Here is a 10,178-nt window from a genome sequence, read left to right on the forward strand (position 1 = left end):
GTAAGGCAGGCAGACACTGTCTGCGAAATGTGTTACCAGTGTAGTCAGTAATTAGTAGTAAAAAAGTAATAAAGTAAAATGTCATGCATGATGCTGCGGGTTTACTGTGTGAGCAGTGGTAATTACTTAGTGATAAACTTTTTTCCTTGCATCATTTTGTGGGGAGTGTCAGTGACAAAGAGTGTCAAAAGTTTGAAATTGTGAAGAGTTTGTTGTAAGTCCCTAAGTGCTCTCATTGTAAAATACTGGATAAATAATATCCAGGCATTTGCATGCCGTCAATTACGTTGTCTTTAGAGACTGTAGTACTTTTATTATTGTGTTGAACTTCTCACATGAGATTATACCTGTTACAGCAGATTGACAGTGTCACCAATTTTTAAACTTGGTCAATAGCTAAACGAAATAAATCAGATTTTTGTTTCATATGGAAGCCATTCCATAGGCACCCTTCAGACAGGTCAGGCTACTGTGCCTCCATGTTCTGGAATAGTCATTTGAATGTCTGCTGTAGGAAGAAGTTTCCCAAGGGATTAGGGTTCATAACAAACTTCAGACCATGCATAAACATCCACATTTGTGGCCACTTCCGTGAAATGCTTCTTTAAGCACATGCAATAGTTGTTTAATGAAATTCGAAAAATGCTGAGGAAGCAAAGGCTGTTGCACTCTCTTCGATTCAAAAGAGAGCAGGCAAATCATGGGCAAAAGCTAATAGAAATTCGTACGTCTATGAAAAAATCGATACAAATATTGCCATTTTACCTTAGCAGTAGAGCTTACCGAAAACCCGAGAAAATTCAGATGCTACATAAAATCATTAAGTGGGTATAAAGCTTCTATCCAGTCACTCAGTGACCAGTCTGATGTGGCAGTTGAAGATAGCAAAATGAAAGCCAAAGATTTTAAATTTTATATTTAGGAAATGGTTCACACAGTAGAATTTTACAAACGTACAAGACTTGTGTTTGGAGGACAAAGTAATAAGTGTTGTTGGTGTACAGAACCACCTGAGAGAGTTTAAGGCAGATAAGTCACGGTGTCCTGGTGGAATCCCAGCCCAGTTCTAAAAAGAACACTCCACGGCATTCACCACATACTTGCCTTGCATTTATCGCAAATCTCTCACTCGTTGCAAAGTCCCAAGTGACTGGGAAAAAGTGCAGGTGATTCCTGTGTATAAGAAGGATAAAATAACAGAACATGAATATTATAAATATCTTTAAAATCAGTTTGCTGCAGAATCCTTGTACATATTCTCATATAAAAAAAATAAGAACCGTTGTTGAAAGACAACAGGATTCCAGATTCGTAGGTTTCCGCAAAGCTTTTGACATGGCGCCACACTGCCAACTGTTAACAAAGATACAAGCATACAGAATACATTCCCAGGTACACGAGTGACTCAAAGACTTCTTAAGTAACAAATCCAGTATGTTGTCCTCGACGGCAAGTCTTAATCAGACAAGGGTATTGACAGGAGTTACCCAGGGAACTGTGATAGGCCTGCTGCTGTTGTCTGTATATGTAAATGATCTAGCTGACATGGTAAGCACTGGTCTGCGGCTGTTTGCTAATGTTCTTTGTTGTACGTGAAGGTATCATCGTTGAGTGACTTCAGGAAGTTACAACATAACTTAGACTAATTTTCTAGTTGGTGTGATGAACAGCAACTAGCTCAAAATACAGGAAAATGAGAGTTGATGCAGATGAGTAACAAAACAAATTCATAGAGTTTGAGTATAGTATTAGTAGAGTGCTGCTTGATGGTCATGTCGATTAAATATATAGGTGTAACATTGCAAAGGAATATGAAATGGAATGAGCATGTAACGATCTTAGGGAAGACAAATAGTAGACCTCAATTTATTGGAAGAATTTTAGGAAAGTGTGGTTCATGTCTAAAAGACACTAATCAGTATTGTTAGTGTGTATTAAAGGAAGACAATCGGTTCAGGTGTGGGTCAGTAGCTTTGTTACCAGTCTTCTTTGTTACCCTTTCTTGCAGTGGTGTACCATAGGTCTCCAGAAGAGCGTAGCATTCCAAAGGATTGGAAAAGGGCACAGGTCATCCCCGTTTTCAAGAAGGGTCGTTGAACAGATGTGCAGAACTATAGACCTATACCTCTAATGTCGATCAGTTGTAGAACTTTGGAACATGTCTTACTTTAGAGTATAATGACTTTACTGGAGACTAGAAATCTAATCTGTAGGAATCAGCATGGGTTTCGAAAAAGACAGTTGCATGAAACCCAGATCGCGCTATTCGTCCACGAGACTCAAAGGCCGTAGACACGGGTTCCTAAGTAGATGCCGTGTTTCTTGACTTCCGCAGGGTGTTTGATACAGTTCCCCACATTCGTTTAATAAACAAAGTAAGAGCATATGGACTATCAGATCAATCGTGTGATTGGATTGAAGACTTCCTAGATAACAGAACGCAGCATGTCATTGTCAATGGAGAGAAGTCTTCCGAAGTAAGAGTGATTTCAGGTGTGCTGCAGGGAAGTGTCGTAGAACCGTTGTTATTCACAATTGCTTAAATGACCTTGCGGGTAACATCGGAAGTTCACTGAGGCTTTTTGCGGATGATTCTGTGGTATATCGAGAGGTTGTAACAATGGGAAATTGTACTGAAATGCAGGAGGATCTGCAATGAATTGACGCATGGTGCAGGGAATGGCAATTGAATCTCAATGTAGACAAGTGTTATGTGCTGCGAATGCATAGAAAGAAAGATCCTTTATCATTTAACTACAATATAGCAGGTCAGCAACTGGAAGCAGATAATTCCATAAATTATGTGGGAGTAGGCATTAGGAGTGATTCAAAATGGAATGATAATATAAAGTTGATCGTCGGTCAAGCAGATGCCAGACCGAGATTCATTAGAAGAATCCTAAGGAAATGCAATCCGAAAACAAAGGAAGTAGGTTACAGTACACTTGTTTGCCCACTGCTTGAATACTGCTCACCAGTGTAGGATCCATACCAGATAGGGCTGATAGAAGAGGTAGAGAAGATCCAACGGAGAGCAGCGCACTTTGTTACAGGACCATTTAGTAATCGCAAAAGCATTAAGGAGATGATAGATAAACTCCAGTGGAAGACTCGCAGTAGCTTGGTACGGGCTTTTGTTGAAGTTTCGAGAAAATACCTTCACCGAGGAGTCAGTGAGGCAAAAATCGGAGAGATTAGAGCCCACACAGACATATAGACAATCTTTCTTTCCATGAACAATACGAGACTGAAATAGAAGGGAGAACCGATTGAGGTACTCAAGGAACCCTCAGCCACACCCCGTCAGGTCGCTTGCGGTGTATGGATGTAGATGAAGATGTAGGTTCAAACATTACGCAATTATTACAGAGATGCTTCTGGAACTGAAATGGGGTTACTGGAGGAATGTTACCTTGTTGACAAAATTTAGAGAACAGGTATTACATGGTGAGTGCAGAGTGATTCTATTGCCGCCAATGACCATGAAGATAGGATTAGGGAAATTAGGATTCGTATGGAGGCAGTCAGTTTTCCCTCACTCTGTTTGTGAGTGGAACAGGAAAAGCAATAGTGGTACAGGGAACCCTCTGCCATGCACGTGTGTAGCCTGTGGGTCCACTCAACACTGGCTTGCCTGGACTACCATCAATTAGTGTAGCAGTGTTTGATGCAGATGATGTTGCTACTATTTCTACAGTTGTAATGTCTCCTGTAAATCCTGAATCTTGAGTGCATTCTCCTTGTCACTGCTCCCCAGCACTTAATTACCTAATTAGCCAGAAATTCCTCTTCTTTGGAACTCTGCCACATCTGTGAAGGTGTGGTTTTTATTTTATTGGTCATCAGTCTTGATGCAGCGCATCACAAATTCGTCTCCAGTGCCAACCTCATCATCTCAGAGTAGCACTTGCAACCAAATTCTCAATTATTTGCTGGAGGTATTCCAGTCTCTCTCTCACTACAGTTTTTACTCTCTACAGCTATCTAGTGTCATAGAAGTTATTCCTTGATGGCTTAACAGCTGTCTACAACTTGTTCCTTCGTCTCGTCAGTGTTCTTCATATATTGCCTTCTTCGCCGATTCTGTGGAGAACCTCAGCACTCCTTGCCTTATCAATCCACCTAATTTCCAACATTCTTCTGTAGCGCCACATCCCAAGTGTTCAAGACTCTCTTCTGTTCTGGTTTTCCCACAGTCTGTGTTTTAGTACTATACAATTTTGTGCTCCGATGAATGTTCAGTGACAGGCAAAAAGATTGCCCAGCCTGAATGATTTAGTCAAAGAACAGAGCATCATGCCAAAGTTCAGAAGTGCCAGTGTTCATAACTCTAGTGTTCAGTGAAGCTTGAGCTTGGTGTTTCTGTCATCAGACAGAAGCAATATAATATTAAGGTGCAGTGAATGATGAGATTCTGTGCAGTTTTGCTCATTGTGTCATTTATTCTCAAAATAATAATATAGCGGAGATGCTGAGTCGCGATAGGCACAATAAAAAGATTCACACAAACGTAGCTTTCGGTCATTAAGGCCTTTGTTAGCAGTACACACACACACACACACACACACACACACACACACACACACACACACACACATTCAGTCTCAGAGAGTTGAAACTATTGTTACATTCCATTCTGGATTTTCCATTGTTTGATTATTTTCAAAATAATTTTTCGAGCCTGTAGAAATGATTGAAATATAAGTAGTGCACACTGGCAGAATTACGACGAGCATTTCACATCTGTTTCAATGGCTGAGTGGAAAGGCAGACAATTTACAAACATAAAGGAAGAGTGTTAAAAGGCAGACAATTTACAGACATAGAGGAAGAGTGTTAAAATCTGACTGGAGTTAATTATTACTTTTAATTTTTTAGACCTATGCAGGTAATATTTTCAACCTTAAATCGCTACAAATTGTGCAGCTGTAGGCTGCAGTAGTTCCACATTCTTTCAAAAGATTCCATTTTCTAATAGTCTAATCTTTAGACAGACAAATGGTAATTGTAAAAATTTTGAGAATGGATTTATTTATCTGTAATTACTTCAACTGCCACCTGGTGTGTCTCTATTTTTGAGCTAAGAGAAGGGCATCAGCTGAGTGGCATATGTCTGCTTCAAAACGACTGATGTGAATATTTGCAAGCGAACGATTGCTTTCGTTGGAAACGTTGCTTATGCATCTGAGACAGGATGTTGTTATGGTGTTGATTCTTTCATAGCAAGGAGATAGATTACATGATTTAGAGATAATGTCCAATATCTGGAAGACTAAGAGCCTCTACATAGAGATAAGATGGAAATATTGGTCAGGGTGGCCCAGAATGCACCTTTGTCACTCATCCGACAACTAAAGCGCTTCACATTTCCTGGGCTCGTCGAGAACTGATCTCACGAGATGGAAGGACCATATCAGTTACTGTTTTGCTCTTATCAGAGAACCATTGTCTGACAAATAAGCTGTGGATAGCTATCAGTTGCGAGTTCCTGGGAAGGACATATCCAAGGCACATTCAGTTCAGCAAGCTATGAACATTTCTGTGAAAATGTAATCTTCCCTGGAGCTCGACTTTGGTATCCTGAAAGGTCTCTCACTCACAAGCATAATTGTCCATAATACACTAGCTTTAGGATTTAGAGCTGGTTTCAAAGGAGGGAGAATGTTATTCAGTGCTTTCTGTGGCCTATATAGTCACCTGGTCTCAGCCCCATGGAGCATGTATGGGCTCAACTTAAGAAGACTCTGCAGGAAAATTTGCTAGGCCCTCCTCCAGAACTATGAATGTCCTATGGGACTTGGTTCATTCTTCATGGAAGAGAATTGCCATGTATGAGAACGTTCTCCATAGACTTGTCAATCCAAGATATTATTGATGCCAATGGCATGTGGACACAATACTGAAGCTATACGTAGCCTACTCTTCATTTTATTTTATTTCATATTTCTGTATAAGGCCAACAATATTAATTTCAAAATACATACCTACTTGCTACTAATTATTTGTATTTTTATGGGAGATCAGATGAATATCACCCTCAAAGGCAGATTATTTATTTTTATGTGAGGTCAGATGAATATGACAATTCAAGGATTATTATTATTGTTGTTGTTGTTGTTGGTAAGATAAATATTGTCTCCCCAAGGAAGATAGTGTTTAGATATCAAATTCCCCAAACCATAATTGTTGATTTACTGAGGAGAATATTGAAAATGAAAAAAAAGAAAACATAACTTAATAACAAAAAGTAAATAAAGGAAGAAACATTTGCAACATGATGATAAAAAACGATGTGGCAAGATCTGATCAGACACACATTGCAGAAACAAGTTACTGAGGAGCTTACGATCTCCTCTTTTTAGCATAATGGTCGAATAGGTCTAACATAGTTGAACGAATATTAAATTGGCGACAACAGATACTGGAAGGCACATCCACTCGCTTATGTAAACTGCATGTAAGGACTTAACAAAAATATGCCAATCAGCTGATATGTTTCTTTTAGTTGAAAACAGTACACACACCAGGGGGTGGTCAAGGTAATTACAAATAAATACATATGTTTTCAATGTTTTTACTATACCCATGTCTGTCTGTCTAAATATTGGACCATTATAAAATGGAATCTTTTGAAAAACCTAGAAGAGTGTATAACTGCTCAATTTGCAGCAAGTTAACGTTTAAAACATTACCTGCACAGGTCTAAATAAAAAAAGGCAATTGGTCGAACACTCGTCTTTTACATTTATGAACCATCAGCCTATCCACTCAGCCATTAAAACAGATGTGAAATGCTCATTGTTGTAGTAATTCTACTGATGTTGAGTTAAGTTCTTATATTTTGACTGTTTCTACATGCTCAAATAATAATTTTTCAAAAGAAATGATACAGAGAGTAAAATTGCAATGAACCTTGACATTTACTGTACCCTAACTATTGTATTGCTTCTATTTGACGATATGAATGACAAGCTGAAGCTCCATAGACCGCTCTAGTTGTGAACACTAGCACTTCTGAACTTGGGGCATGCGTAATGCTCTGTTCTTGGACTCTAAATTATTCAGGCTGGGAAATCTTTTTGCCTCTTGTACATTCTCAGAAATTTCTTTCTCAAATTACGGCGTATGCTTGATACTAGTTGTCTTCTCTTGCTCAGGAGTGACTTTTCTGTGAGTACTAGTCTGCTTTTGATGTCCCATGCTCCATCTGTCAAGTGTTAGTTTGCTGCCTAGGTAGAATTCCTTAACTTTATGCACCCTGTGATCATCAATCCTGATAAGTTCTTGCTGTTCTCATTTCTGCTACTTCTCCTTACGTTAGTCTGTCTTCGATTTACTCTCAGTCCACATTCTGTACTCATTAGACTTCATTCCATTCAACAAATCCTGTAATTCTTCTTCACTTTCATGGAGGATAGCTGTGTCATCAGTGAGTGTTATCATTAACATCCTTTCACCTTGAATTTTAATTTCACTTGAACCTTTCTTTGATGTACAGATGGAACAGTAAGGGTGTCTTACCCCCTTTTTAATTCAAGCACTTCATTCTTAGTCTTCAACTCTTATTGTTACCTCTTGGTTCTTGTACATATTGTGTATTACCTTTCTTTCTCTATAGCTCACCTGTATTTTTCTCGGTATTTCAAACGTCTTGGATCATTTGAGATTGTAAATGCTTCTGCTGGGTCTATACACCCAATGAACATGTCTTATTTCTTCTTATAGTTGTAGAAGTAATAGTCACCAATATATGTATGAGCCCTCTAACTATAAAAGTGAATAAAAAGGGAGTATCAATATGTCTCACATTAAAGTGTGTGTGTGTGTGTGTGTGTGTGTGTGTGTGTGTGTGCGTGCGTGCGTGCGTGAGAGAGAGAGAGAGAGAGAGAGAGAGAGAGAGAGAGAGAGAGAGAGGGAGAGAGAGAGAACTGTTTTCATTGTGTTGCATATTCTTAGCAGTCATCCTACATGTGCACTCAGGAGATAATATAAATTATCCCAGGGGGTAAAATTTTTGTGGTCATTTGTGAAACAATATTATCTACAATGTTCATGGTTAATTAGAAACGGCATTTTGCAGCACATAATCACTAAAATTGGATGTAACTAGGAATTGTATTCACAGGAATATGTTTACTTGCAATATGGAAGAAAGCTAGCGGTGAATATGCTTACAAAAGACTCTCATGTTGATTTTATACGTTATAATGCAAGAAATATTAGCATGAATTGAACTTACTGTTGTTCATGTCCAGAGAGTAAATCCACAGATGGCAAATGCTACTTCAACACAAAACCAACTCGTAAGAAGTGTCTCAAAAGGCTTAGGAAGATAAAAAATGTTCATTCTCATCAGGAAAAGTTTACTGAATATATTAACATCAGTATCAATAGAACCATTTGTAATGAATAAACAGCATTAAAGACAAAGGCTGTACATATTTCAAATGTCTCTTATGGTGTTAAGATGGTTTGGGCATGTTAAAAGAATGAGAGTTGGCAGGATGGTGAGACAGTCTTATGAAATGGCAGTAGGATGCAAGGAACTAGAGGAAGACAAACAAATAGATCATTGGAATGAAAGAATGTGTGAAATAGTAAAGAAGACTTGAACAGTATTTAGAGGGGTCAGCAAAAGATGAAGAGGCTTCTGTCGTTATAAACAGACCCAGCTGGGAGGTGTAGATGATTACCATGGGAATGACTGTGAGGATGACGTGGAAGGTATGATGATGGGGTCTTGGCGATGAAATGGAAGGTACGATTGTTACGTGGATGGTGTTCGGGATAAATTGGAAGGTACGATCACAGTGTGAATGGATGATCGGGATGACATGGAAGCAGCGGTTGTGATGAGGGTGGTAATGGAGTCTATGATGACCTTCTGTATTAATTGCCCTTAATTTGCGTTTGCAATAAATGTAAATTTGAATTCTGCATCAAAGGGCGAAATTGTCTGCTAAATGCTATTTCGTAGTGAATTGTATCAACATGAACTATTTTATCAGAGAGAGTTTGAAATAACTTTATTTTTTGCAAATAAATATCAAAAAGTAACAAACTTTCAGTTGCTGGCAGTGCACAATATCTGCCAGAGCTTAATTTGGAAGGAGATTGTGCATAAGAATGCGTTGGCAAAATAGAGAGCACCTGTATACAAATGCAAGTATGTATCAGTGCACAAGCAGGCTATGCTATGGAGCCGCTTCAACTGTAGGCAGTCAGATGGTTGCTTAGGTAAATGCGGTGTATGATAACTCAGGAGAAGCTGTGGGGCGTAGCTTAAAAAACACATCTGTCTGCTTGCGAAAGTTAGTTTTATCTCTTTAACATAGTAGTTTTAAAAGAGGTGTGTTTTGAACTACATTTTGTGTAAGATACCTGTAGAACTATGTTTACGATACTGTCAGCTTCAGCAAATGTTTGTGTTGTATCCATCACCAAATGATTTGTGCAGTCTACTTTGTTGTGTGTTGCTTGTTGATTTATTTCTTGATTTGAAATGAGTGAAAAAGACTGATCCTGCTCAGTCAGGGGGTTTGAGGGTGACACGACCACCAGAAGGGATCAGTGAAGCCTTAATGCCGTATATATCAGTCCTGCTTTTCCTAATGCCTGGAGTGCTGGTGTAAGCTGCAAAGTGCAAATAGTTTCTACTCTAAATACCTCATCAGTTCTGTCTGCAGCATTTTCAGATATGAGTTTCACAGTTACGAATGTTCATGAATGGGTTGTGTAATTTGCTAATCAGAGCTTATGTGCTGCAGTTTAGAAATAAGTTCCGATGCTAATTACTGAATCTGGTAGAAGTAGAAAGTTAAAAGAACAATAGTTGCTCATTTCATCAAAATAGACATTACATTTTTAGGTATCTAGTTATCAGATACCCGCACATAATCTTCAGCATTCAGTTGTAGCAACAACTTGAGAAAGCTGCTATTGTGTTCTAGTGTGAAAATTTCATTGAAATGTGGTCACTATATGCCTAGTCAGCGTAAATTATATCTGCCAAACCCCCTGATTTAGGCAGGAGACACAATTTTCTATCTTCTCCCCCCCCCCCCCTCCCCTCCCAATCACCACCTCACCTCCCCTCACCCCCACCCACCCTCCCATTCAGCCATCTTAATAGTAATGTCAGTTACGATGATAGGAAAGTAAGGATGACACAACACCCA

General features: G+C 38.9%; 1 protein-coding gene across 1 annotated transcript in view; it reads left to right on the forward strand.

Annotated features, from left to right (window-relative positions):
- The window catches only part of LOC126293177 (ubiquitin carboxyl-terminal hydrolase 1), a 98,633-nt gene that overhangs the window by 77,736 nt on the left and 10,719 nt on the right, over positions 1-10,178 (forward strand). The window lies entirely within an intron of this gene.

This window comes from Schistocerca gregaria, chromosome 10, assembly GCF_023897955.1.
Source record: "Schistocerca gregaria isolate iqSchGreg1 chromosome 10, iqSchGreg1.2, whole genome shotgun sequence".
NCBI lineage: Eukaryota > Metazoa > Arthropoda > Insecta > Orthoptera > Acrididae > Schistocerca > Schistocerca gregaria.